The 24295-nt window shown below is 34.9% G+C and overlaps 1 protein-coding gene across 2 annotated transcripts in view; it reads right to left on the reverse strand.

Moving 5' to 3' along the window:
• Nucleotides 1-24295, reverse strand: part of LOC118183158 (solute carrier organic anion transporter family member 74D-like) — a 501251-nt gene that overhangs the window by 284194 nt on the left and 192762 nt on the right. For both annotated transcript variants that reach the window (XM_085823324.1, XM_085823325.1), the window contains exon 3: nucleotides 17605-17660. The gene's annotated coding sequence lies outside the window, so the exon portion shown is untranslated. The remainder of the gene's footprint in view (nucleotides 1-17604; nucleotides 17661-24295) is intronic.

Genomic DNA, 24295 nt, shown 5'->3' on the forward strand with positions numbered 1-24295 from the left:
TACTTTTCTTTTCTTATTATTTATGCCAATAATAAGTCTATTAATATATGAGAGAAGAATTGAAAACTTTCGGATTTCCATAATTTTTCTTGCGAAGGAGATGCAAACATGCTGACAATGCTGCTGAAACCCGATGCTTGATAGAACATCTACAAAGTGACGGCGTATACAAACTTCTGGGAAGGTTAGCTTACTCAAAGATGATTAGGATTAGACAGCAATGCAGGGACGAAAACGCTTTCGTCATGTGCAACAGTGCGATGTTAGAACCCTTGCGATATTAAGAAAAGTCAATGAATGTGTTTAAATTTTTGTTTACCATTTGCAGCACAAGCTTGACAAATATGCTGTATGGAACCACCGACATTTTGAAATATGCCGGGAGTCCCTCGGACAGCCGTGGCATCCACGGTAGCTAATATCCTCCATGGCGTATCGTGCATCTGAAGAGAAGACAGGTACAACAATCGTGAAGGCCTATGATTGGGACCACCACGCCTAAGCCATTCTTGTTCAAATGTCGCTGTTAAGTGATCCCGAATGTCTCGGCTGAAATGTATTGGGGCTCAACATGTTGTAGCCGCATATCATGGCACAGCGACTGCTGGATCTGCTGGTCATTCAACATTTTATGCAAGAATTCCTCCAAAAAATTCTTATAACACCGTCTATTCAAACAAAAAAGCAAGAGATATAGTGGTCATAGGTATAGTTATACTAGTTCAAGAGATATAATTCAAACTATCCTCTTAAGTTGTCTACCAAGCACTGGCATGCCACACCAAACATTGGCAGCATACTAGTGTTACGCTGTACATATTGGTACAGCATGGGGGATCTTTAACGCTTATACATGAGACTGATCTGCATTGTAACAACCTTCCCTGGTGAAGTATGTCTCGTGTATAAAGCCGAAAACAATTGTCCTTCAGACTCTTCTGTAGATACCACTGAGCAGAAGCAACCCTCTGTGTATAATCATCATGCGGAGGTACTTATACGTGCTGCACATGACATGTGCTGTTGGTTGGAGTTCAGGATCCTCCAGATGGTAGTTTGGGGAGGAACAAAGCAAGTAACCATTTTCGTGTGTTGACACGTAGAGTGTCTTCGGCATGACGAAGCATAAGCTCTTCGATTTCAGTGGTCCATTCTGTTAGACAACAATTCATCGTACGTCTCTCGAAGAAATTCTGTGCAAATACCTGATACAGTAAACCCCCAGTTATTCGAACTCTGACTATCCGAATCTCAGATTATCCGAATCACTTTCAGAATTTAAGGAAAAAAATAAGAGTGTGGCCACATGCAACTTCTCATTGTCAAATGGATGCGCGACTTGGCTACCCGAAAACGGATGAAGACAGTCAAACAGCTTACATTGGCCGACATGTTCAGCAAGCAGCGACTTTCAGCACTTGTAAGCACACTGCAGTATGCTATATAATATGTACGTAAAAGTGTTGCCTTTTCGTTTTAATTAATTAAAACCACTCTTTCTTTAAAAATAGTTTTCTTCATTCCATTTTCAACATACAGTTAGACCCTTTCTTTGGGAAAACTATTATCCGGATTTTTGATTATCCGAATGGGGTCCGGTCTCAATTGATTCGGATAATTGGAGTTCTGCTATAATTCGGATTATGCTTCATCGAGTAGTCTTCCCGATAAAGAACATAGTTGCTCATCTTTTACAATCAGCAGTTCTATATGCTAGATGTATATATGGTAACTTGCATTTGTAAAACCGTCTATCCTACTACATCTGCGGACGATCATTTTCCTGCGTGAACATTTTACCAGTTCACTAACAATTCCTTCTACCGCGTTTCGATTGCGTTTCGCACCATGCATTTTGATTCCTATTCCTTTATGATAAACTTATTCCTGTCAGAAGTCTGTACACGCGTTAGCAGACCCCCTTGTCTGAATTCCATATATATTCCAGTTTTAACACACGACATTAATGCGGAAGTAACGGAAAAGTATAAACACCTTTAGCAGCACTATGGCACACAAATTTGTCAAATTTCCTTCTTGTAATACGTTACAGCTAATATTACATTATCAAACACGTTTAAAGATGGTTCTTTTTAAATGCTTATTGAACATATTTGTAATTGAATAACAGTATTTAGAATGAAATTAAATACATTATCCAGGGTCAAAAGTGTTATATGTTTTTATTAAATATTTTTAGCCCCGGAACATTAGTCCAAAATGCTCTTGAAACGTGTATGTATATGTAAATGAAAGAAACGTACTTTTGGGCATAATGTAAAATTTGAAAGCTTTCAGATTTTATTTATTTTTTCTTTTTAATAGCATTCGTTTAATTATTCGAAACATTCAAAATTTCAAAACCTAAAATTATATTTGAGCTTAATACACAGAAAAATATGTAAAAATACTACAGAAATGGCATTCTTCTGTTAACTTTGAGCATTTTAAAATATTAGTTCTTCGTTATCATGCAACTAGATATATTAATCTTATATGCAGTTCGGTTAGAAACGTCAGAAGCTATCAAATAATAAAAATATTGACACTTTAAAGAAAATTAATAGAGTGTGGGTCATGATTGATGAATTTCATAATGACAGGTTAAACTGCTTTTACTTTCACTCCCAACTAGTTCTACTACATGATATCAAACCTCGCGTGTGAAACATAAGAAGTAAAAATTCATCCTTGGACTGAAAAAGCTGAGCTTTTTATACTTATCAAAATCTCGTCACAACTTTTAATAATGGATGACTCATGATTTACTAAACGAGAATGTGCCAGATTTCATTTACGCTATTATGACACAAGAAGAGTAATTAAAATTTACAATGAGGAGAGAAAGAAAGTGATGATCTTATAAAGGTTTCAGAAGCTTAAATTAAGGTTAAGTCGTCAGCTAATTAGCCGAAATGAAAGCTATGCTTTTTAGACACATATTAGATGTCGTAACTGAATTTAGTTCAATACAAATCATAGAAAGTCATTTTCTGTGTAGATAGGCTCGACTATCATTATTATGCAGATGAGTTTAGCCGCAAAAAAGTTTAAACAAGATATAGTAATCTTCATTTATCTGTACCAGATCAGCTCAATGAAGATAGATAAAGCGGAACGACACAGAATACGCTTACTGTGCAAAGCAATTATTATTTTTTTTTAACGCAGCATGTCTCAGAAAAGATGCGACAGGTTTATTAAGCCATATATAGTTATAATGTATATTTCAGCCTTAAAAGAAACAAAATGCCACAGAGTTGAAATAATTTCGGTGCACCGCTGTGTTTAAGAGATATGCGATTTAATCCTCTGATGTTACTTCTAGCCAGACAAACGAAGCAACAGGCTTCCAATGTGTGGATAGTGCCAGATACTGAGGGAAACCATATAAACATAAGATAAACGGAAATTCTCTCCCCTAATGGTGGGCACTTCGGCTTGGCCACAACTAAGGCCAGAAGTAGTGGTCACTTTATTATGCAGGCACCTAATAGGTGGACCACATTTGCCTTCTATAAAGGGACGGACAGTTACAACCACGCCTTCTCCGGGATTTGAACCCGGGCCCTTTGCTATCGCAGGCGGCTCCTCTAACCACTATACTGTCTGGGCGGCTAGGTAAAGAGATGTTGTGATATCCGTTAGTACGTGCAGCAGAGGTGCGAAAACAGTGCTGTGAGCAACGGAGAAATTGCAAACATAAAATTAATGAATGATGCTCCGATATCACACAGTAAATAACGGTACATTTTTATAACGCATATTAAAAGTTGAAATATATATTTACGTTACTGAAATACGCATTCCTTTACATAACTGAATGATGCACATAAAATGCAATACCCATGAATATTGTATTTTGTATCTCGCATGCAAGGCCTCTCTCAAGCACTGAAATTGCCCATTATTGATCCCAATGTGAATAGAATTGAATCCTTGAATTATAAACTGTCTAATATTTTAAAAATGCCAGACACCGATCTAATACTTCAAAGGTTAAAATAAGCTCCTCTGTAGTGTTCAAGAGCCTCTGGTAACCATTAATTTGCCATGGTCAGCTAAGAATTCCTCGATGAGTTTGAAGCCTGACAATGAACCATCTTCAAATGACCTTAGAATTAATTTTGAAGTCCTATTTGATCGTCCTTAAACATCGTTTTGGAATAATTCATTGATGAATTGAAAAAGTACGTTTCTAAGTTTTAAACAGCACACTTCGCATGCTTTAAATGCCCTGTTTCCCCTCAAAGCTTAATCCTTGTTTATGTATAGTACGGTAACACCTCAGGAGAACAAATTCTTAATGGCCTCGAGTTTCAAAGAAAAAGTGAAGAAAATCCAGGAGGCATTTCAACAAAGCCCTCGCAAGTCCATAACTCTGACTATCTGTAAGCTTGATGCCTGTGCGTGCTTTAGTGAAGACACGCGCACGAGGGAAGTTGCAGCGTTAGAATGTAGAAGCGCTCTTTCTGAAAGCATCGCCTTCGACATTCTGGCACTTCTGCCACGAACTGCTGATGGCAACATATACATCTTTGTTGTTACTAATCACTTTCGAAACGGTCAAAGAATCATTAAAAATATGTCACGGGGTTCCTCCTTCTGTCCAGAAGTCAATACCCTCCATCCATCCAGAGTACTCTGAAGTCGCATATCTCTCAAATAAAGCAGTATACATAAATCATTCCAAAACATTGCCTTTCTTTTAACATCCTCTCTATCCATATCCTGGGTCCTGTCACGAACTATCCTGGGCCTGCCTACCTTCCTGTCACGACCTGTTGATGGCAACTAATACATACTCGTTGTCATTGATTACTTTAAGGAAGTGGTGAAAGAATCACAAGAATATGTCTATCTAGAAGTCTATATCCTCCATCGATCCACGGTACTTTGAAGGCGCATATCTCTCAAATAAAGCAGTATACTTAAATCATTCTACAACCTTTTCTTTCTTCTAACGTCCTCAAAAGGCCCCGCAATATTAGAGATAGACGAAGATTACCCAAATATCAACTCGTGGTTACGAGCTTTTGGCAATAAGTGAAATGTCGCCATGAACATAACCAACAAGGAGATATGGTATTAATACTGTTGCGAACTACGGAATCATTGATTTTTCTTTGAATAATAAATTCACATAGGCAAGCAGAAATGAAAAATTTATTAGGAAAGGAGGCACAATAAATAGTGCACACAGCACAAAAGTAGCCGGAAATAACTCAAATAGAAAACGGCTATTCAGGAATTCTTCCTTAACAAACGAATTAAATTGTTAAGTTCCTCACATAGCTCTCAAGATAAACTCTAATTGGTAATTTAGCCAACCGCTAAGTCTCGCAGCTGTTTCGCAACTGATCACAACTGAACTTTCCAACTGTCCTACCCGTATTTATACTTTTACGCATGGGTTCTGAAAACTTCTGGAAGAATTGGTCATAAGGATTTGAAAAACATGTTTCGCGAAATTTCCAGAAAGTAGCCAAGTTCGCGACAAATTGCCAGATGTCGCTAAGGCCTCTTAGGAGCGAAATTGTCTATATCATGAGTCTAAAAGAGCTATTTTTATAATTCCGAAACCATTGCACTGAGAATTAAAAGCTCTATAATTCTATGTAACAAAAACACTAGACATGTGGCCACCAAAACAAACCATAAAATTATCATTATTTCTTTGAAGACCAAAACGCCCAAGACAGCCTTACATTCAAACGACCACAACCGTCCGAAACGGCCGAAATTGGAATGTTTTTTTCTTCCCTTCCACTAAGGTATGCAGTTTCTCCAAATGCATTGTACCAGTTTATTACAGACAAAGTTTGCCCTAAAAGGATTTATTTGTGCTTCCTTATCTGTTTATTAGGAAGTAGAAATGATGCCCTTTTAAATCTTCACATTTCTTTGTGCGTTAGTGGATGGAGAGGAGAAGAAACTGTTGCGAATCTCGAAAGGCATTTCGGGCGCCTCGGTATTTCAAGAATACAGGGTAGCGAAGGCTTGGTTTTCAAAGAGTTAAAAAAGCAATTAAGAAATTGAATAAGTAAAACAATAGAAAATGTTAAAACAATACAGAAAATAAAAAATATAATGAAAAGGGTTAAACTATTTACAACAATAAATAGTTATGCTTTCTCTGGGAATAGCGATATCCCAAAGAAGGGTAGATCACAAAGTGTTTGTATTTTGCGTTGTCAGTGGTCCTAAGAACAAAAATGGCATTGTATCATTCTTGGATGTAAGCCTGAGATAATCTTCAAAACCTTGGCCCCCGGAACTCAAATTTTAAAAGTTAGCAGCATTAGTAGGATTTAACTAACTTATTACCGCAAACTTCATAATTAATCACAACCACTATTTAAACATTCAAGAGCGGGATCTAGGCATATGAATTAAAGCAATTAATTGTTAATGAATGGCACGCAAACTTAACGTATCGTAGTGCTCATTGAACTTGCACTTGACATTAATAATATATGTAAAAATTATGTTAATTATGATAATATCCGACTTAAAATTGCTGTGGCTGATTAAAATATGTCTGCGGCTTTTGTTGATAGGGCCCTTACCAATCTTGTCTAGCTCTTTGAAGAGTCACATACCTCCCAGACAGGAAGTTAGCAGGCTATTTAAAAGTATTCTTTTTCATTACTATTGATTTAACATAAAAGCGTTTTGCTTTATTAAAAAAAATTAAAATCTAACAAAAAATATCGCCAGTGCAATAAATTTGATTTGGAATTCGGTGAGAGAATTTTTTAATTCTCTTCTGGTCTTGCTATTAATTACTAGTTAGAAGTAAACTTCGGAACTAGTTGTAGCTCTATTTAAGAAATAGCTTTTATCGAATCAATGACTATTTTCTATCAATTAATTATGTCTCAATTAAATATCTTATTTAAAAGCAATTTAAAAAAGCATATACAAGACCTTGTTAAGATGCTATCTAAATTAACTTTACTTTGCTGGTTAGATCTTTACTTGAACTATAAAGCGACTGTTCACTAAGTTCAAACTGTATCAATGAGAAGACGTAGGAAGTGGGAAAAGACTCTTTTATTCAACTCAAGGAATATACAGACGACACTCCTGGTACTTACAGACTTGGCCAGTACCTTCGGCTGCAACTAAAAATAAAAATACAAAATTTAGATTAAATAATCAGCCGAAACTGGGCAGAGATAATTAACGCGAGTTGGCTCTTAGCCTAACACCGACGTAGACAACTCGGCAATTAATATGCATGGCCGGTAAAATAGCAAGCTTAAATCAACGAAACAACGTGGCTGAACGGCAGATCACGTTGTGTCTAACGTAATTCAAACACCAGCTTAAATAATATCTTTATATCCTATTTTAATTAAAATGGCAGCTATGGCTTAAAATTACGAATTAGGTTTCTCATTTTTGAAGCACTGAAACTTATTCTATAGCATTCAGATATTGCTTAATCATATATTTTCAATATTTAGTGATACTTGGAAATATGTCCCTATTCCATAGATGCTCGAAATACAGAGGGTATTTGCACATTTTTAGAATAAAGGTTGCGAATAATAATTAATACTTAGATAAAACTTGTTTAACTGATCTATTTTACAACCTTCTCATCAGCCAATCAATCTGTGCCTTGATTTCTAGAATAACAGCTCATTTTCCGAAAAATTAGCAATCGTTCCACGCCTATCATGGATTTTCTAGTCCACAAAGCATTTTACGTTTAGGAATAGAGAGAATTTCTTTGTCACTCCAAAACAGATGTCGTCTAGAATAATTTATTTCTGAAACATTCAAAGGAATATGAGGAAAAGCTGCCATTTTTGTCAGTTTTTGCGAACAGTTTAGCGATTAGATGTATGATGGCTTTATCGTAATGAAAGTATTTTTTGTTAACAGTTCTGCGGCTAAGGACAAAGAAGTGCTTGTTCAGATGCAGAAAATAAATTGTTATTTTGATAATACAATAAGTTGATTTAAAAATCGTTTTCAATATTTTTTAACACTAATTTCTCATTGTAATATAAAGAAACTAATAAAATGCTGTAAATGATGTATTTTAACTTAGTTTGAATTCTTGACATCGTGTTTTTAAGTTTCTCCCTTCATGTTTGCATGGTAACTCGATTTTTTTTATTACAGGGTGTTTAGATAAATTTATGCTCCATCAAAAGTCACAGCATACTATTCCCATTAGCCTCTGGGTTATGATTCTGAAAGAGTAAATAACATTTTCGACTTTCCGTTATATAAACAGGCAAAACTCAATGAATGCTACATTTATCAGGTTGTTTTAAGGTTTGTATGGTATTTTCTGACTCCTGTCTGCACGCCTTCATGCTGTAATGGTAGCACACTAAACGCGTATTCAAGAGGACCAGCTTCTAGCCTCGGAAGGGCATTGCACATTTTTCATGTCTCCTGCTTTAAAATGTCCTAATGTTTCTACAGGCGTGTCTTTATTTACAGTTTTGCTTTCCATTAAGACAAATATGTTCTATGATGCAGCAACTGCTCTTTGAATGGATTGTTCTTCTTTTGAGACCAACCCCCCTCGGCAGTCGTTTATGGCACTGATTAGGATCTTTACTTTGACAGTCTCCACACATGGGGGAACGAACACGACCCTGGCGGTCCAGAACCCCAAAGGCAAGATCATCCTATGCGATTGAGCCAAGAGGGGACTGGCTCTAAGTCCCTAAACTAGTGGTATCGGTAGAGGTCATGGCTTGCCGTTTGATCCGAATTCCGTGTAATTTCATTTAGGTGTTAGTAGCGGCGCAACGGCTAATCCGTTGTCCACGGAATTCTGCGTAATCTCTTCAGGCCTGCCGCATATTACTGGAAGGGCCATTTTGACTACTAGTCAAATCTTCAGGCTCATAGATCCCGCACCCATGGTGAGTCACCCATTTAGAGTCTTTGATCTGTAATTGTGGAACGGACGACGGTAAAGTGAATTTCATATACCCTCGTTGGTGGCGAGATTTGCTTGACAGACCCACCTCCTGTCTAACATGGAAGGTCCTAAGTCAGGGTTGGCCCTAGTTGTGCGTCTGTCTGAATTCGCGGTACCAGCAAGTTTGAAGACCAGAGATTTTACATTTGAAATAAATGTAATGTGTTATCGATATAAGCAACACAAATTAACTGTAAAATCGTGTCAAAATATGTTATCAATATTTCCACTGATCAAAACGCTTCACAGGAAGATTGATTGCTCATTCGAATTTTTTAAAAAATCTAGTTTCTATAAAGTAAAAAGTAGTTGATTTCAATCGAAAAGATGAGCGTAATATTTGTAAGCAAAGTAGCGCATTTGTTTAAAATCCATCTATCGTACGCAAAATGTAGTACATACGTAAAGGATGAGAAATAAGTATTAGCGAATAATACCGTAAGTAGTTTGCTAATGTTAGCATAGCATTGACTATAGCATAGTGATCACTTTAATCCACACCAGTTTCATGAATATTGACAATACAAGGCAATACTCACTGAAGAAACTGAAAATTAGTGTAATATAATTTTATCAAGAACTGGAGACGACGCTTTTAACGTGCTACTTAAAACAAAATTAAGAATATTGTAATGAATCTGAAGAGTTAATGGATTATAATTAAAGGTTTAGCGTAATCTTTTTATTTCAATCAGAAATTTTATTAGCAAAGAAGGTAAATCTGAAACCTCAATTATTGAGAAATTTAGTGAAAACTGGGTCTGTACTGTTACAATACTGCACTGAAATTTGTATCGTTCTACCAGTAAATATCTTTACATCTTGAAGAAAAGAATTCGAAAAATATATGATGCCAGAAAATTAAATATTTTCCAAGCAAATAAATCTGTTTTATTTTACATTAGTTACCTTACAAATAAAAATCAGTTCTTAGTAGAAAGACTTTAACAAACGTCATTCCTGCCCTAAAAATATGATTATTTTTTTGCAAACGAGCACTAAATGGTAAAAGAAGAAGAAAGAAACAGTGCAAGTCCGCAATGGTTCCTTTTCTAATACTCTGCTTTAGGAATAAAACGAAATACGATCAAGTTTAATATTTTCTATGAATATGTATTCTTACGTTAAATACATAAAAAAAATGTAATCTTTTCAACCTCATGCTTATAACAAAAATATCCAGAGCCACATATAGTCTAAAACTCTTCTCAAATCTCTTGAGCGAAGATCCATTCACATTTAACAGGATTCTATTGTTTTTTTACAAAGACTTTGTAACAGATTCATGATAGAAAAATTTCCTTAATTTAATGCAATAATGAAGGTAGGCCGGAAATAATTACATCTAGTTAATTTTTATATATGATTGGAAAAAATATTTAAATAGCCATGCAAGATAATATCTTTCTAACCATAATGCAATCGTATACATACCTTTATAAACCTTTACTCTAAAAAAATTTCGGAATTACGAGTTTATCTTTTGCAAATAAATGTTAAATTAAATTTTAATAAAAAAATTTAAATTATCTAAATCTTTCCACAAAACGCAAAAAACGAGTGCTTAACAACGTACTCTTGCCAAGACAGTACCATTCTGGAGTCAGTATTTGAATTAATAATTATAAATTTCTTACACATTCCGAATTTTAAATAAAGAACATTTTCGAATTTCCGTTTTACCAGTTACTCTTAAAAACAAGCTCGTATAAGCGAGGGATGTATGAAATACGAAGAACATCGAACACTACCTCAAACCTTTATTTCAGTTAAGTGCCAGATAAGTTGAGATGTTCCTTACTGCATATCGCATAATTTAAAGCTATGGATTTTAATAAAATTTATTTATTTTAAAAAACTACCGTATTTTGCCGTTATAAGGTTTTCTGCATGCCTTCGTGGTGTAATGGTAGCACATTTGGCGCGTATTCGAGAGGTTCAGGTTCGAGTCCCGACGAGGGCGTTGCTTATTTTTCACATCTCTTGCTTCAAAATAATCTAATAAATTTACGGTGGTGCCCGAACTAAAAGGTGGTAGATGATGATTCTTCACCACCAGGATTTGGCGATTGGGTCCCCTAATCCCCAGTCGCGCTTTAAAAGGGGGTTGTATATAGAGTATTTCCTCCCTCCTTTTCGCATGCCTTCATGGTGCAACGGTAGCACACTCGGCGTGTATTCGAGAGGTCCAGGTTCGAGTCCTGACGAGGGCGTTGCTCATTTTTCATGTTTTCTCCTTCAAAATAACGTAATGTCTCTGCACCATAGCGTTGTTACACAAAAAACAACTTCACAACGAGTTATCATTGACTTTTAATTTTAATCATGATATTCAATTTAAAAACTTAACCGCATTTAAAAACATCACGCAGTACCGATTTTACTGTGAATTCTGTTATTAATGGGAAAAGCAATTATCCATTTCCAATATGCTTCTCATTAATTAATTGCGCTCATTAAACCGTCTGGATTACAATACATATAATTAAAATTACTGCAAGCGGCAAAACACATATTGTCCTCAAGTAAACAACGCGATGACTTCCTATTCATTAAAATATGCTAACAGGAAAATAATCTTTTCCTCTAAAAATACCTTCCAGACGCAAATCTAGGAAAAAGCTGTCTCGCCATCCAATTATAAGATTATTATTCTCAGTGCTTGTCGAAAACGATTATGATCATCTCTGCTGTTAAACATCGATGGAGAACTTAGAACAGACATACGATATTGTGTTCTCTTCTATTACAAAGGTTCCAAGGAAACATGTTAGTGGGTATTTTGATAAAATAAGGATTCTTTCCATCTTTCAGGCGCTGTCTTATAACAAGGGGGCTTTCTGGAACAATTCAGCAAACCAAGGACGTCTGGCGAGCTTCCGTGCATGTTAGACAGTGTCTAGACATTAAGGTAAACTTCTAGAAATAAGAATGCCAGGAATTGGATCAGGAGCAAAGAGGTAATAAACATTCCACATTTAAAGATTAGGTTTTCTAACAGAGAAGTAATAAAAAGTAAAGTACCGAGACGGTAGTCCAGCATCTTTGTCTTTCTTTGTCTTCTGGGTGTCTTTTGTCTTCCAGTACAGAGCGACGTAAACGGTAAATGCTGTCACTAATTATTGTTTGCTTTTGTAAACGGCGAAAATGTGCTATTCTTAAAAAAATGGTTCTAACCCCTGCAGAGCCTTAAATTTGCCAATCTTTATACTATATACAGACAGCGTGGTACTTGCGAATCTTATTTTTATTTTAATTACCTGCTATGTACAAAAAGGCAAAGAACGATTACGAATTCATTAGAATGTTTAAGGTGAAACTGAAAGACAAGAGACTAGATAAGAGAATAAATTGCGAAAATTGTCTTCGTTATGGTTTTTGGAGATCTTTACTTTTTTATTTAAATTTTTTGTTATACAAAGGCGCAATTGGTCCAGAAGAGCTATTAATTTCGTTTTGCCATTTTACTTTGGTTCACTATTAACTTTTCAAATTGTTGCCACCAAATATTAGAGCCCTGCATTAGAAATTAAATAATGAAGAATCTGCATGAATGTATGTATGTTTGTCGCACAGTGAAAAAACAACGGTACCTAGAGACGTTAAATTTTGAACAACGTAATCCTCTACTCGAATATTGGCCGCTGGAAGCCCAAATTTGGAATTTGTTTCATTATCTGTTTGACATTTTGTAAAGCTTTAACGAATTTTTGATTAACAAACTCAATGATTTCAAAGCGAGCAATGGCAACACTCTGTGGGGAAAAAAATAAATGTAATAATTTTGTCCCGTTACGAAGTTTATCATCGGAAGCTACTGAGCAGTTATTAGGCTATTAGTCTTAACACGGGATTTTGCGTTGAATCATTATAAAAGTCTGAATCACTTTTCAAATTGTTGCCACCAAATATTATCGCCCGGTGTTATTTTAAAAGAAATTAAACAAAGGAGAATGTGCATGAATTATGTACAGGGTGCTTATAATTAAAGTCACCTTATTCAGACCATGTAAAACCATTTAAAGAAATTAAATAATGAAGATTTGCAAGAATATGTGCATCTTTTTCGCCCTATGAAATTTCGCATGGTACGTAGAGCCATCAAATTTTGAATAAGATAGTCCTCCATCCAAATATGGACACCTGGAATCCTGAATTTAGAATTCTGAATTTTTTTGTGTGTATTCCATATTTTGTAAAACTTTAATGAATTTTTTATTAACAAACTCAAGAATTTCAAAGCGAGCATGCCAATACTGTAGTAAAAAAAAATATGTCTCCAGTGCGTTAGGCTGTCAATCGGAAATTCTAAAGATAGGCTGTTTTTAAATATTTTTAGCCCAAAGGAACATTAGCCCATATGCTCTCGAAACCTGTATGTGTTGTCAATGAAAAAATCACCTCCTTAAGCGAAATATAAAATCTTAAATCTTTCAGTCTTTTAAAATTTTTCTCTGACTTTTAATTGTAACAGAGAAAACTCTGGGGTCTTATGTACAGCATTTCCTTTTTATATTTATTTAAGTATAGTATTTTCGGCAGTCTTAAGTACAGCATTTTATATAAAGTTGAAACCTCTTAAAAGTGTTTATTTTCGGTTTTATTAGTTATACATTAGTAGTTAAATATCTTTAGTTCGCGGATTTCGTGTCTTCCCTAAAAAAGTGTTGCCATTAAAGAGAAATTTTTGGGGAGAGCCTCGATATTTAATAAAAATGTAATGTAAGCGATTCCGTGAAATAAATGCATAGCAACATTTTGAATAATTAAGCCTAAGTGCACAAATCTCTACATTAATTTAAATTGGAATAAATATTGTAGCAATTCCCACCACCACCACCACTACCATTTTGTTTTTGCCATTTAACAACCTAAAACAATTTTAGATAAAAGTATTTCGGTTTTCAGTTCAAATCTGGGCATTAATAGCAGATGGCAGTTTGTGATTAATGTTATGATTTTTATATTTGTAAAAATTTTTTTGGAACTTTTGTTGTAAAGTCTTCGAGATATTAAAGGAGGAAGTTTCATCTTGTCTTTCATATATATTTTAGAGGCCAATGAAGTTTTAGCAATTTGCCCAGAAGGGCTATTTATTTCGCTTTAGTATTTTGCGCAGTCCACTATAAAACGGCATTTCATTTTTCAAACTGTTGCCACCAAATGTTAGAGTCCTGCATTATATTTAAAGAAATTAAATAATGAAGAATTTGCATGAATGTATGTATGTTTCTCGCACTGTGAAAAACCAACGGTACCTAGGGACATAAATTTTGAATAGCGCAGTCCTCAAATATGGGCATCTGAAAGCCCAAATTTGGAATAAGTTTTATTATCTATTTCATATTTTCTATAACTTTAACGAATTTTTGATTAACAAACTCAACGATTTCAGAGGGAACAATGGTAACATTGTACGGGGAAAAAATTCATCTCCAGCGAACGAGACTGTGTATAGGAAATTCTAAACACATGGGCTGTTTTTAAACATTTTGTGATATTGCTGTTGAATTGAATTTTACGGTTTAAGTGCGAAAAACATAATATTTAATAAATAAAGGTAACACAGAAAACATTTAAAAAACGCCTTTTGGGCGTAATATAAAATCTGAAAGCTTTCAGATTTTGTTTTATTTATTTATTTACTTATTTTTGTTCTTTATTCATCTCAAAATCCATCAACCATAAAAACCTTTTTTTGAAATGCAGGACAGGAAACGAACTTATTTAAAGCATAATTTCGAAGGACAGAATATTAATATTTCAATATTTAAATAAGTAACGCGAAATGATTAATAATTCATAAATTTTCGGCTTTGTCATAGGTAAAAAACCGCGCCTTATAAACTAGTATCACCAGTGACGAACCTGACTAAACATTTCAACCATTCTCTCCTCTTTCAGCAGCTACAGAGATTATGTAGTAACTTTTGAATGTCTTAGAATAAACTTTATGTAATTAATTAAAAGAAAGAAAAATAACCATTTCCAAAAAACAAAGCCCTTAGGGAAAGATTTAAATTTATATCAACATAAATGCATCTGACTGAAATTTGGATTCAGGGTCAATGTTACTGAAGTCAAATCCATGATCTAATGGCAACAAAACTTTGCACTGGATGTAGAATTTCTTTTCCAGGAATGTGCGTCTCAGTATTTCCTTTTTTTAAAATTTTTATTTCCTTGTACGAAGTAAAGGAAGTATTGTAATCACGAAAATTTTGGGTACCATATTTCAAAGAAAATATCCATTTTGACCGCTATCGAATGCAATCTAACGGTGTTTTTGCGTGACAACTGTACAGAATAAAGAACTCTTTTTTCCCAAAACCAATTATGAAATTGTTTTAAAATGGATTCAAAAGAGATTTTTCCATGGCTTCTGTACATGTATGTATTTATCTCGCATAACTAAAAAACAAGTAGTCCCAAAACGTTTAAATTTTGTATATAGGACTGCTATAATATGTAGTTGTGCACCTCCCATTTTGGTTGCAATTGGTCGCACAAAATGTATATAAATATCTTTATATATAATTAAGAAAAGAGAACAAACGATAAAAGACCTACGTGGACTCACTCTGTTACTCGCTCGGTGAGCTCAGTTTTTTTTATTCTTATATGTTGGTAAATTGCGCATTTTTTTGCGTTAAAAATGATTGAATTATGTTGTTTTTACTTCCGGTTAAGATTTTCATGCCCGTAGTTAATGCAATAATTGCAGAATTATCAACAATTTAGAAGTTGTTTAAATGGGGCTAAGCCTTATTTTTTTTTACTATAGCAGCCATATTTGTTTACATATGAAACTTAGCAGAACAATGGATTTGTTGCCAATCTAGAAAAACTAATACAAACAAAGCCCTTATACAGGAAATACTTCTTCTTTTGTTAGGGCGAATTAAATCATGCTTAATCCATTCTGGAATTAACATTTACGTTATTAAATTATACCATATATATACTCAGCATAGCGTCCACAACAAATTAAGTGAGTTTCTAAACTTTCAGTGTCTTTTTGCCGAGTGAAACCAATAGTAAACTTTCAGTTTTGTGCACAGAAAAATTTGCCTTCTTGCGCTCTGGCCGAATTGCTCGTTTTTGCGTAGAAACTCTAATTTAAATTTTAAAAAAATATAAATTGTTTTAACTGTACTTATGTTTTATATTTTTTTCAATTTTTAATAAAAATATTTCTTAGTTTTTTAAAGTATTTTTGCCTCGTTGCGAATTGAGACCTGAATTAATTGAATGAGACATGTATCTCTAATGAAATTCGAGGAAATAAGTTTAAATGAATTGCAGGAGAAAATGCGCATAATTTAGTAAGTATTACGTACAAGGAAGTTATGTTGTGTACACATCACAGTTTTTTCTTGAATTATGAAGACGTTAAACTGGTTAACTTCTAGTTGAAGCAACTTTAATCATTCCTGTTGAACAAAAAAATGGAGCAAGTTACTGTTATCTATAGTTATACAACATTAATACAAAAAGTGATTCTTTTCTATTGGTACTAAAATAATTTACAAGAATAATTTTTAAATAAAAATTTAGACTAAAAATAACTATGGAATTTGAGAATGAAATTTACCCAAAGTTTTTATTTCATATACCCCATCATCATAAATGCATTACCCGGCTTTTATTTTCTCAAACCATTGGACCGAGATATAGCATTCCAATTACAAAAATGTTTTAAGCTACGAATATATTCATTTTTGGCATTTTATGTTTAAAGCAATCAGTTTTGTGAGAATTATGGAATCTAGCGTTTTATACGTTCCCTTGGTCACTATACTTATATTTTGGGAAAATTTCATATTCATTATAAAAAGAGAAAGATGGAACAGATTCCGTACAACAAATGTTGATCGAGATATTTAATTTAAAAGTTTTCGAAATCTGACCCCATTTCTCAATTGTCTTGAAACGTCGGTTAATAAATAAATTAGTACAATTCGAGGTTTATGTTTTCTCTTTAATTCCACAGTATGATATTTTCTGAAGACGAAACATAACGTAAACTTTTTTTTTAATTGAAAATTTTAAATTCCTTGTGCAAGGCTTACAGATGTAAGTAAAAAAAAAAATACAGCAATACAACAAAAAAAAATAAAATAAACTTATAAATTCACAGATGACAGACAAATTTACAGAAGAAAGAGAGAGCTATTTTATCTTGGACAAATACGTAAAGAGGGGGATGAAATGTAATATTCACAGAGTTTTTAACCTAGAAATGAGTTCTTTGCGTCCTTCCGTGAGCTTTGAATAATAGAATAACAAATGTTCCACATTTTGCACTCGCCCGAAACTGCATGAACACAAGTATGTACTAGATAATCTAAATCTCTTCAGATATGAATGGATATTACCATGTCCAGTTAAAAATTTAGTAATTTCAAAATTGCTGAAAAAGCGACAGACTGCGACCTTAAATTATACTTCTTATTGATATATTTCTAGAAAAAACAGTTGTTTATAATTACACAATTAATAAATAAAAATCGAATGAATTCCGGGAAATTGCTGATGAAAACAGATTATTCAGATGAATTTTCTCCTTATTAACATTACTCAATCAAGCCCAGAGTAAATATCCATACAAAATACACCTTACATTATCAAAATTAAAATTTGTTTACCTATGCTAATAGATACAGGTCCAGGAATTTCATGTAAGGGGAATCAGTTTCAGCTCCTATTAAAAAAGGAAAGAAAAGGTGTATTAATTAAAAATAATTTTTATAGCAAGTAATTTAAGTTTTGTCACCAATAAGCAAGCAAAGATCAGTTTTAAAAGCAGGAAAGCAATTTCTCAAATGATTTTTAAAACAAACCTAAAGAATTACAGTTGATTAGATAGGCTTAAAAATATAATTATATTTTTCATTCGTCATAATCACCTTTTTCATGAATATCAGCTACTGAAAAGGGAATCGCAAAAGTGTTTTTCGAAACAATGTTGCAAAAATTGTTTGTTGAATACTGTAAATATTGTTCAACAACTAATATTCATTAATTTCAGAGGGAAAAGACACGGACATTTTAAATTAAATTATTAAATGCTGCTACATTGAAACTTCTCTAAAATGAAAGTTTATCAACAATACCCATACTAATAGATGAATTTCTTCGTAAATATAATACATACTTTTATAACTGAAGAATTTCTCAATTAATAATTAATAATTGCAATAATCAGATGTTTTTCGAGTTTTCAATTAATAATTGTCAGAAGATTATGTTATTTTTTACATGGTTTTATTAATTGGTTTCTCTCTTTCTTAATTTCGGGTAAACTTTTATATTAATTTCTGACTTTCTACTGACATTAATTTGTTACTTACCTAATTTTCTTGAAATTTTTCAGATATACATATTTGCAAAGGCGATGAAAAATACCACAAGAATATTTTGAAGGTTTGATTTAAATTTTCTTTTAGTTACTGTTGAACATTTCTTACATATCTTTATTTAATGGTTAAACTAGTCATCGCGAAACTTTCATCTTTACATCTTCGGATAGATCAAAAAATATTTTTTTAATTAAAGTTCCCCGAAACTTCTAGAAGAATTCACCAGATTCTGGCAACTTTTCAAAATTCGTTCGATGGTTTCAGCTATTCTAAAAGGTGCTAGTAATGATGGATTTATAAATTAAATTTTAATCTTTTATTGATAAAGGCTCATTTCTAGCAGTGATGAGGGATTTCCAGCTCAAATATACTGGAAGGAATTAAATGCCAATTTATGTCCCCAGATGGATGAAAAGATATTGTCATAGGTCCTGCATTGCTATTCTAATTCTCGATTTCAAAGGCGGTGACCTTGATTTTTCTTTTTTTCCATGTTGAATAGATTTAAAAGTATTAAAGTCTAATAAATTATTACACGACCCTTTAGCTAAAAGAAAATTTAAATTACATATTTATTGCTTAATGAGCTAAAACGTAAAAAATAATTTTTAGATATCCTAATATTGCATGCTTATGGGTTCGTAATAGATTGAATGCACACAGGTCCGATGATAGGTTAATAAACCTTATTTTATAAAAAAACGAACTCTTCAAAGTTCTGCAATTTTCCACATAAATACTCGTACAGGCCTCCACAGTATCACAGAGTACAATCTATAGTTACACTTCAAACTGGGTGGGGATAACTCCGCTTAAAAAACTATTAAAAATCTTTTTAAAAATCCTGCTGTTCGCATGGAATAAAGAATATTGTTATACCACAAACAAATTTATTGTACTTTTAGTGTCTGTTTTTATTTAATTTCAAACAGAATATGTTCTTATTACTTTACTCTCATTACATAGTATTGGGCTCTTAGAAGGGCGCCCACCAGCGGCTAAACTAGCTGAACACTGGTAGTTCGGTCCGATGTTTGAATCCCGTAGACGGGCGGACTGCATAGGCGTTTTCGTGGTTTTCCCCATGTGTAACGTGTATATGAACCAGTTGCCCTTAAAAAGTCCTCTACGAAGGCATCTGTTCCCTAAAGAGGTTATCACACATGGCTACAGTCCCTGCTAGACGGGACTTTTCTGAGAAACGAGATTCTGGTAGTACTGGTTTTAAACGGGAGGATTCCTAGAAAAAAGAGCCCCGCCTGAAGCAAAGTCCCGCCTAGCTACAGAAGCAATGCTGCGGCTACGCGGGATTTTTTCAAACCTCACCGAAAATGTCTCGAGTCCCGGGTAGAGACAACCAATCAGACGAAAGTTCTGCTTCTGAATGATCACGTGATCCCGATTTGAGCGATAATCGATTACTGTTTGGCGTTCAGGTCTTTGTAGTAAGTGAGAATGGTAACCTAGCTACGTGTGTTTCCTGGAATTGTGCGGGTTCTGAGAATTGTCCCTTTCGATGTCAAGTCCCGCGTAGCCGAAACATATTGTGATTAAGACTTTAGGCAGATAGCCCTTGAGAGCTTTATCATAATCAAACACTCCACACCTCTTAGAATGGCCCAGCTCTTGACACTGTGCCATTGTGCCAGATCGCATCCCATTGCGAAACCTAGAGTTTATCTGTCCCTGTTAGATAAGTACAAAGATGTTGGCGCATTTGTTCGTCAGTTTCGAGCCTTAGTTGATGTCATGACCATTAGGAATTGACGTCCAAACCCCTCACTCACTACGAGACCTGTAGCAAGTACTCGCAATGGTCATCCCTCAATATCCAAACAGGGCAGAATCTGCAAATTGTCCAGGAAATGTTCACCTGATGTCATCCGAAATATAAAAGAAATTTTAATGCTTGAAATAACATAATAAACGTCTTTTTTTAGTTCAAAAGTCTCGAAATAGGATTTAGCGTCGAATCAGCATCGTTTCATTTTGATATTCATAGTTTTACTTTTCAGTCGAGTCTGTTGCCATTTGGCAGAATGTAAGATATTTGTTTTCCATACTGAATCTGCCTGTTGTGGATTAACCAAATTTGAAAGCAATGGATGCAGTTCTTAAAAATATTCCTTTCTTACTTTTGAGTTGGAATGATTTAAATTATAAAAATGCATTTAATTCATGATTTATCTAATTAAAAATATTCAATATTTTCATGAAATGACGTTATATATTTTTATGACTTATATCATGTTTAGTAAAACTTAAGTAAATTTTTTGTAACAAACTCACTTCAAAACAGTTTTGAAAGCGAGCAGTGACAACGCTGTACAGAATAAAAGCTCCTTATCTCCAGCAGGCTAGACTGTCTATCAGAAATTCTAAAAATATGCTGTTTTTAAGTACACTCATGTCCATAAATTAAGGATAATTTGGAGTCACGGGGAAATCGAACTCTAAAATAAATATATCACCTGCAAAATCACTACACACATCTTCAAGAATCATATGCAAATTTCAGGAAGTAACCAGATGACACCTATGGTGCGTCACAATGACGAGAGTGTAAGAGAGTGATATATAAGGAATACAGGCAAAGAAGTAAAATTGCTCGCAGGCGCTTTATAAGCATTTCAGTGCAATAACCGAATAATTATGACACAAAAAACGCATTTGGATGATTTTTTACGTGGTAGAATTATCGGCCGTCTGGAATGTGGGCGTACCCAATTGGAAGTATCAGACGAACATGGAATTGCCCAGAGTGTCATCTCCAGGCTTTGGCAACGATTCCAAGATGATGGTAATGTGAGTAGACGTTACAGCACAGGTCGCCCCAGAGTTACAACGCCGAATGAGGACCGGTATTTGGCAGTTACTGCCAAAAGGAACAGGCGGAGCACAGCCTCAGACCTGTCTCGTCAGCTCTCTTCAGCCACTGGTACGACAATTTCAAGGCAGACCGTGTACATATGCTTAGGGCAGATTGGTCTATATGCTCGTAGACCTGTCAGATGCGTTCCACTTACTGCAACTCGCTGTCGCCTGCGGTTAGCCTGGAGTAGAGAGCATGCATAGTGGACATCGCAACAGTGGGCTTGTGTGATGTTTTCCGACGAGTCCAGGTTTAGCTTGCAGTCTGATTCTCGCCGGACTTTCATATGGAGAGCCCCAGTTACCCGTTATCACCATGAAAACATCATTGAACGACACCGTTACGGTGGTGCAGGAGTGCTCGTTTGGGGTGGAATTATTCTGGGTTCCGGAACTGACCTGCATGCTCAAATTTGAACCATGACAAGCCAAATCTATCGGGACGTCATTCTGGAACAACATGTACGTTTGTTTCGGGGCGCCATGAGCGCACAATTTGTATTTATGATGACAACGCCCGTCCTCACCGTTCAAACATCGTAAGCGAATGCCTTCAATCGGAGGATATCACCCGTATGGACTGGCCAGCATTCTCACCGGACTTGAATCCAGTAGAGCATGTGTGAGACATGCTTGGCCGACGAGTTGCAGCCCGTCAAGCTCCTCCTGCATGTCTATCGGAAATTCGGAGAGCATTGCTTTTTGAGTGGTGTAATATCCCCCAAGATCAGATCGATAATTTGATACTCAGCATGCCTAGGGGTTGTACGGACTGTATTGCATCGTCTGAGAGACATACAATGTATTAACAATCACGCTAACTATGTAATATTGGTTTTTTTGTAAATAGGTTTTTTTTTTTTTTTTTTTTTTTTTTTTTTTTTGTTGTTGTTGTTGTTGTTTGTTCTAGGGAGAAAAGAATCGCTAATTTTTTTAATAATATCAAACATATAGCATCTTTTTTTGCTCTTTACCTTTTGTTTACTAAATAAACTTTACAAATAAGTCAAATTTGTTTTGCTTCTAACTCTTCCTTTGCCTGATTTTGCATTATCCTTAATTTATGGACATGAGTGTATTTTGCCATTTTGCTGTTGAACTGTATTTTTCGTAAGTGCGAAGAATGTGATATTTAATAAATAAAATTAATGCACAAAGCGTTAACAACAAAAAGACAGAAGAAAAGTTTGTAAGCCATCTTACTAAGGAAACTGAACATTGATTTGATGAACTGAGAATAAGACTGAAAAACAATAGAAAAATGTATGTCAACACTTAACACCGCAACGCGAACTCTAAGCATATGCTGCTTTTTAAATTTTTATTATGATTTTCTGTTGAATTGTATATGGCGTAAGAGCGAAGAAAACGATGCTTAATCATAAAGTTAAAAAGACCAAATCAAAGAGGGGCGGTTAGCCAGAGTGAGTGCAATAGCAGACTGGTTTGCTTTATTTGATTATGGCAAAACACGCGAGGTCTATCTACCTAAGAGGAGGGATGCCTTCGTAGAGGACTTTCTAAGGGAAACAAAAGTTTGTAAGCTATTTTACTAAGGAAACTGAATATTGATATGATGAACTGAGAAAAGATTGGGAGGGGGGACAGAAAAATGTATGCCAACACTTGACATTGCATTGCCAATTCTAAACATATGCTGCTACTAAAATTTGTGTTGTGTGTGTGATTATGGCAAAGCCTCGAGGACTCTCTGCCTAAGGGAAGGGATGCCGTTGTTGATGACGTTCTAAGGGAAACTAGCTCGTATACACGTTACACATGGGGAAAACCCCGAAAAGGACCATGCAGCCAGCCCGTTAGCGGGGTTTGAACCTCGGACCAAACTACCAGTGTTCAGCGACTTTACCGCTAGGCCGCTGGTGGGCCAACAGCAGACTGGTAGATTGCGAGCTCGGCGACAGCGTAAGAAAACTTAACGAAGTCTTTTGGACGACTGTTAAAAATCTGAATCTTTTCAGATTTTTATCTCTCTTGAAAACAGGAAAAGATAAGGATCTTTACTACGCTGCTACCTGCATTCGATAACAGAAAGCTGAAAAGTTTAAACACCATGTGTATAACGTATTTAGATGAAAAAATGAGACCCGCAAGCGATTAGTGCAGAATGCTCTTAGAAAAAGAGTTAACGAGGCTGTATCTTCAGTTAATCCCTCCCATCAATCTGTTCACAATGTTAAAAGCTATGAAAATCTCCTTTCATTTCTGGTCAAAAGCATCTTATAGCGGGAACACAATAAACATCACTGTATAATTTGCCTTTGAATAATTTTAGTGTGAAAACAAAGACCAGAAAATAAAAGATAAAATCTTCCTAATGTTATCTTAACTGATATAAAAACGTATCTCTAGAATTTTTTTTAAAAACTAAGCGCTTTGAAACAAAACTGCGATAAACAAAATGCTCCAAAAGTACATTTTTCTAGTGTAAGTAGTTACGATTATTCAGACTTCAATCCTAGACATTTTTTTTTTTTATTTTTTATGGTACAAAGAGCATTTTTGGCACCAAGACCGCAGAATCTGGTGGCACTTGTTATATACTTACCATACACCTACAGTAACTGAGGAAAAACGCTAACCGCAAATAACATTGCTAAATGACTGCTATTTGTTTTTAGCCATCTCCCATCTGGAACACAAGTTCCCCTCCCCTCAGTCAATCTAAAATAAATACTAGTGCAAAGAAACACCGGCGAGTGATGATGTCGCTTTCAACTTGCTAACCGTGATGCCACTGAGATATAACTGATTCCCGGCGTAAGACAGAAAGCGCACGTTTGCTTGAGTCCCCATCCATTTAAAAGGATGTCATCAAAGAACAAAGAACGCATTTTCTTCTCATCAAGAAAACATTTTCCCCGCGGATTTCATGCAGAGCGAATGCGATTTCGAGCTTCTCACTCTTAAGACACGTGCACAACTCTTTCGGCGTGGAACCGCTACTGAAACCACGCCATCTGCTGGTGAGAACGAAGCTCTGAACGGAAGTAGTGAACTCTCTTCCTAGTTTCTTTTTCTCATTCTTGTTGCTGCTGCTCATTCATTTTCCGATGCTCCGCCCACTTGTGTGACATCACAGAATGGT

Source organism: Stegodyphus dumicola, chromosome 9 (assembly GCF_044657685.1).
Source record: "Stegodyphus dumicola isolate Sdum_Otavi_A_Nest chromosome 9, ASM4465768v1".
Lineage (NCBI taxonomy): Eukaryota > Metazoa > Arthropoda > Arachnida > Araneae > Eresidae > Stegodyphus > Stegodyphus dumicola.